Source organism: Bison bison, unplaced genomic scaffold (genome assembly GCF_000754665.1).
Source record: "Bison bison bison isolate TAMUID 2011002044 unplaced genomic scaffold, Bison_UMD1.0 scf7180017864485, whole genome shotgun sequence".
Lineage (NCBI taxonomy): Eukaryota > Metazoa > Chordata > Mammalia > Artiodactyla > Bovidae > Bison > Bison bison.
In genome coordinates this window covers 2642157-2648681 of record NW_011495045.1, presented here as the reverse complement: position 1 = coordinate 2648681, position 6525 = coordinate 2642157, and positions in this window count along the sequence as shown.

Genomic DNA, 6525 nt, shown 5'->3' with positions numbered 1-6525 from the left:
CATCTCGTCCCATCACTTCATGGCAAATAGATGGGAAAACAGTGGAAACAGTGGCTGACTTTATTTTTCTGGGCTCCAAAATCACTGCAGCTGGTGATTGCAACCATGAAATTAAAAGACACTTACTCCTTGGAAGGAAAGTTATGACCAACCTAGACAGCATATTAAAAAGCAGAGACATTACTTTGCCAACAAAGGTCCGTCTAGTCAAGGCTATGGTTTTTCCAGTAGTCATGTATGAATGTGAGAGTTGGACTATAAAGAAAGCTGAGCACTGAAGAACTGATGCTTTTGAACTGTGGTATTGGAGAAAACTCTTGAGAGTCCCTTGGACTGCAAGGAGATCCATCCAATCCATCCTAAAGGAGATCAGTCTTGGATGTTCATTGGAAGGACTGATATTGAAGCTGAAACTCCAGTACTTTGTCCACCTGATGGGAGAAGCTGACTCATTTGAAAAGACCCTGATGCTGGGAAAGATTGAGGGCAGGAGAAGGGGACGACAGAGGATGAGATGGTTGGATGGCATCACTGACGCGATTGACATGGGTTTGGGTGGACCCCAGGACTTGGTTATGGACAGGGATTCCTAGTGTGCTGCAGTTCATGGGGTCACAAAAAGTCAGACATGACTGAGTGACTGAACTGAATTGAACTCACATCCATACATGACTACTGGAAAACCATAGCCTTGACTAGACATACTTTTGTTGGCAAAGTAATGTCTTTGCTTTTTAATATGCTCTCTAGGTTGGTCATAACTTTCCTTCCAAGGAGTAAGCATCTTTTAATCTCATGGCTGCAATCATCATCTGCAGTGATTTTTGAGCCCCAAAACCATAGAGTCTTTCATGTTTCCACTGTTTCCCCATCTATTTGCCATGAAGTGATGGAACCGGATGCCATGATCTTCGTTTTCTGAATGTTGAGCTTTAAGCCAACTTTTTCACTCTCCTCTTTCACTTTCATCAAGAGGTTCTTCAGTTCTTCTTCACTTGCTGCCGTAAGGGTGGTGTCATCTGCATATCTGAGGTTATGGATGCTTCTCCCAGCAATTTTGATTCCAGCTTGTGCTGTATATTATCATCTTGCTTATTTAATTTACATGCAGAATACAGCATGCAAAATGCCTGACTGGATAAATCACAAGCTGGAATTAAGATTGCCTGGAGAAATATCAACAACCTCAGATATACAGCTAAAACCACCCTAATGACAAAAAGATGGGGGAAAAGATGGGGGGGAAAATGGACACAGTGCAGATATTCTTTTCTAGTGCCCCAAAACACTGCAGATGGTGACTGCAGCCATGAAATTAAAAGACAGTTGCTCCTTGGAAGAAAAGCTGTGACAAAACTACTAAAAAGTAGATACATCACTCATTATCAGAGAAATGCAAATCAAAACCACTATGAGGTACCATTTCACGCCAGTCAGAATGGCTGCGATCCAAAAGTCTACAAGCAATAAATGCTGGAGAAGGTGTGGAGAAAAGGGAACCCTCTTACACTGTTGGTGGGTTGCAAACTAGTACAACCGCTATGGAGAACAGTGTGGAGATTCCTTAAAAAACTGGAAATAGGACTGCCTTATGATCCAGCAATCCCACTGCTGGGCATACACACTGAGGAAACCAGAATTGAAAGAGACACATGTACCCCAATGTTCATCACAGCACTGTTTACAATAGCCAGGACATGGAAGCAACCTAGATGTCCATCAGCAGATGAATGGATAAGAAAGCTATGGTATATACACAATGGAGTATTACTCAGCCATTAAAAAGAATACATTTGAATCAGTTCTAATGAGGTGGATGAAACTGGATCCTATTATACAGAGTGAAGTAAGCCAGAAAGAAAAACACCAATACAGTATACTAATGCATATATATGGAATTTAGAAAGATGTTAACAATAACCCTGTATACGAGACAGCAAAAGAGACACTGATATATTGACAGTCTTTTGGACTCTGTGGGAGAGGGAGAGGGTGGGATGTTTTGGGAGAATGGCATTGAAACGTGTATAATATCATATATGAAACGAGTCACCAGTCCAGGTTCGGTGTACTGGGACCACCCAGAGGGATGGTATGGGGAGGTAGGAGGGAGGAGGGTTCAGGGCAGGGAACACAAGTGTACCTGTGGCGGATTCATTTTGAAATATGGCAAACCAATACATTATTGTTAAGTTAAAAAACAAAATAAAAAGTAGATACATCATTTTTCCAACAAAGACTTATATAGTCAAAGCTATGGTTTTTCCAGTAATCATATTCAGATGTAAGATTTGGACCATAAAGAAGGCAGAGCACCGAAGAATTGATGCTTTTGAACTGTGATGTTTGAGAAGACTCTTAAGAGTCCTTTGGACAACAAGATCAAACCAGTCCATCCTAAAGGAAATCAACTCTGAATATTCATTAGCAAGACTGATGCTGAAGCTGAAGCACCAATACTTTGGCCACTTGATGCAAAGAGCCAACTCACTAGAAAAGACCCTGAACCAGGGAAAGATTGAGGGCAAGAGAAGGGGATGACAAAGGATGAGATGTTTGGATGGCATCACCTACTCAATGGACATGAGTTTGAGAAAACTCTGGGAGATGGTAAAGGACGGGAAGCCTGATGTGCGGCAATCCATGGGGTTCCAAAGAGTCAGACACAACTTAGCAACTGAAAAACAATAATAACACCATTTGTTAACACAACAACAACAAAAGAACAAAAAAACACATATTATCAGAAAGCCAAAGTAGTCAGTCAGTCAGTCAATTCAGTCGCTCAGTCATATCCAACTCTTTGAAAGCCCATGGACTGCAGTATGCCAGGCCTCCCTGTCCATCACCAACTCCCGGAGTTTACTCAAACTCATGTCCATTGAGTCGGTGATGCCATCCACCTCATCCTCTTTAATCCCCTTCTCCTCCTGCCTTCAATCTTTCCCAACATCAGGGTCTTCTCAAATGAGTCAGTATTTCACATCAGGTGGCAAAAAATTTCAGCTTCAGCATCAGTCCTTCCAATGAATATTCAGGACTGATTTCCTTTAGGATGGACTACTTGGATCTCCATGCAGTCCAAGGGACTCAAGAGTCTTCTCCAATACCACAGTTCAAAAGCATCAATTCTTCTTTATAGTCCAACTCACATCCATGCATGACCACTGGAAAAACCATAGCCTTGAATAGATGGACATGTTGTTTAGATTGGTCATACCTTTTCTTCCAAGGAGCAAACGTCTTTTAATTCCATGGCTTCATTCACCATCTGCAATGATTTGGGTGCTCCCCCAAAATAAAGTTTCTCATTGTTTCCACTGTTTCTCCATCTATTTCGCCTTGAAGTGATGGGACCAGATGCCATGATCTTAGTTTTCTGAATGTTGAGCTTTCAGCCAACTTTTTCACTCTTCTCTTTCATTTTAATCAAGAGGCTCTTTAGTTCTTCTTCACTTTCTGCCATAAAGGTGGTGTCATCTGAGATTATTGATATTTCTCCTGGCAATCTTGATTCCAGCTTGTGCTTCCTTCAGCCCAGAATTTCTCTTGATGTACTCTGCATATAAGTTAAATAAGCAGGGTGACAATATACAGCCTTGACATGCTCCTTTATCTATTTGGAACCAGTTTGTTTTTCCACAACCAGTTCTAACTGTTGCTTTCTGACCTGCATACAGGTTTCTCAAGAGGCAGGTCAGGTGGTCTAGTATTCCCATATCTTTCAGATTTTTCCACAGTTTGTGGTGATCCACACAGTCTGACTTTGGCTTAGTCAGTAAAGCAGAAGTAGATGTTTTTCTGGAACTCTCTTAGTTTTTTGATGATCCAGTGAATGTTGGCAATTTGATCTCTGGTTCCTCTGCCTTTTTTAAAACCAGCTTGAAGTTCATGGTTCATATATTGTTGAAGCCTGGCTTGAGCATTACTTTACTAAGATATGAGATGAGTACAATTGTGTGGTAGTTTGAGCATTCTTTGGCATTGCCTTTCTTTGGGATTGGAATGAAAACTGCCCTTTTCCAGTCCTGTAGCCATTGCTGAGTTTTCCAAATTTGCTGGCATATTGAGTGCAGCACTTTCACAGCATAATCTTTCAGGACTTAAAATAGCTCAACTCTAATTCCATCACCTCTGCTAGGTTTGTTCACCTCTGCTATGAACAAAGTGATGCTTCCTAAGGCCCACTTGACTTCACATTCCAGGATTTCTAGCCCCAAGTGAGTGATCACACCATGGTAATTATCTGGGTCATGAAGATCTTTTTTGTACAGTTCTTCTGTGTATTCTTGCCACCTCTTTTTCATATCTTCTGCTTCTGTTAGGTCCCTACCATTTCTGTCCTTTATTGAGCCCATCTTTGCATGAAATATTCCTTTGGTGTCTCTAATTTTCTTGAAGAGATCTTTAGTCTTTCCCATTCTTTAGTCTCCTCTATTTCTTTGCGCTGATCACTGAGAAAGGCTTTCTTATCTCTTCTTGCTATTCTTTGGAACTCTGCATTCAGATGCTTATATCTTTCCTTTTCTCCTTTGCTTTTCGCTTCTCTTCTTTTCACAGCTATTCAGACAGCCATTTTGCTTTTCTGCATTTCTTTTTCTTGGGGATGGTCTTGATTCCTGTCTCCTGTACAGTGTAATGAACCTCTGTCCATACTTCATCATGCACTCTGTCTATCAGATCTAGTCCCTTAAATCTATTTCTCACTTCCACTGTATAATCATAAGGGATTTGATTTAGGTCATACCTGAATGGTCTACTGTTTTTCTGTACTTTCTTCAATTTATGTCTGAACTTGGCAATTAGGAATTCATGATCTGAGCCACAGTCAGCTCCCAGTCTTGTTTTTGCTGACTGTATAGAGCTTTTCTACGTTTGGCTGCAAAGAATATAATCAATCCAATTTCCATGTTGACTATCTGGTGATGTCCATGTGTAGAGCCTTCCCTTGTAGTATTGGAAGAGGGTGTTTGCTATGATCCATCCATTCTCTTGGGAAAACTCTATTAGCCTTTGTCCTGCTTCATTCTGTACTCCAAGGCCAAATTTGTCTGTTAATCCAGGTGTTTCTTGACTTCTTACTTTTGCATTCCAGTCCCCTATAATGAAAAGGACATCTTTTGGGGTGTTATTTCTAAAAGGTCTTATAGGTCTTCATAGAACCATTTAACTTAAGCTTCTTCAGTGTTACTGCTCGGGGCACAGACTTGGATTGCTGCAGTATGGATATACAAACAAAATTAAAAGTGTAGTTTTAAAGACCCCAAAATCCTAAATAGAATAGAACAGTCTTATGGACTCTGTGGGAGAGGGAGAGGGTGGGAAGATTTTGGAGAATGGCATTGAAACATGTAAAATATCATGTAAGAAATGAGTTGCCAGTCCAGGTTCGATGCGCAATACTGGATGCTTGGGGCTAGTGCACTGGGACGACCCAGAGGGATGGTATGGGGAGGGAGGAGGGAGGAGGGTTCAGGATGGGGAACACATGTATACCTGTGGTGGATTCATTTTGATATTTGGCAAAACTAAAACAATTATGTAAAGTTTAAAAATAAAATAAAATTTTAAAAAAATACAGAAATAACAATATTAAACATCCACAAGAACAGAGCAGAAAACAGAACCAACAAGAGAACAAATCAAAGCATAGAAATAATGATAAATGTTTTCCTAGGATCTTAGTTGTCAGTGTCCTTTACCCTGTTATGAGCCATAGCCCATCTCTGCCTCCCTAAGAGGCCCTCTGATGCTGAACATGTCTGGTCTCTGTACCTGTGTGGGGACAGTGTAGACTCCCCTGTGTGCTTGCTTTCAATGTCAACAGTTGCCAGAGCTAGTGTTTCCGTATGTGTGAACACTCATGTCCTTTTATATATCCCATAGACAGAGTTTACCTAACTGATAATGTCAATTTATTCTGAAACTTGTGTAACTGATAGAAAGATTTTTGATCCTCTTCCTTAGTCATTCTACCCCTTGAACTGAATTGTTGTTCTTATCCCCACCTCTGTATGTGGGCCATCACAGGAGTCTGTTCCCAAGGCTTCCCTGGATAATATTGGTCTGCCTCAGTGAGGAAGAGTGTGGAAGTGGTGCAGTTGTTTGGATCACAGGAATTCCAACAGTGCCTGGTGCACAGAGAAGCCAGTGGCCACATGTGAGAAAGATACGGCTCTATTAGGAGGCTTTTCTAGACTCTAGCAGCAGTCACTCAAATGGCCTCCCTGGCTGGTCCTTCACTATCGCACAGCTGCCAGCAGTGGCAAGTGGTGTGAGAGGGGCTACAGTGGTCACTTCACCCCTGCATGTGACTTAGAAGTAGTGTCCTGCTTCCATGGCCACTTGTTTTTTTTTTTTTTTCCAAAGACATTCCTTATTGTATATTTCCTCCCTCTCATTCCCTCAGCTGTCTCTCTGAAGTCAACAGCAGTCTTTTCCCTGGGATTGCTCTCCAATCCCCACACTCCAGATCCCAGCTCCAGTGGGCAACTGTGGACACTCATCTCAGTTTGAGGTATGTAG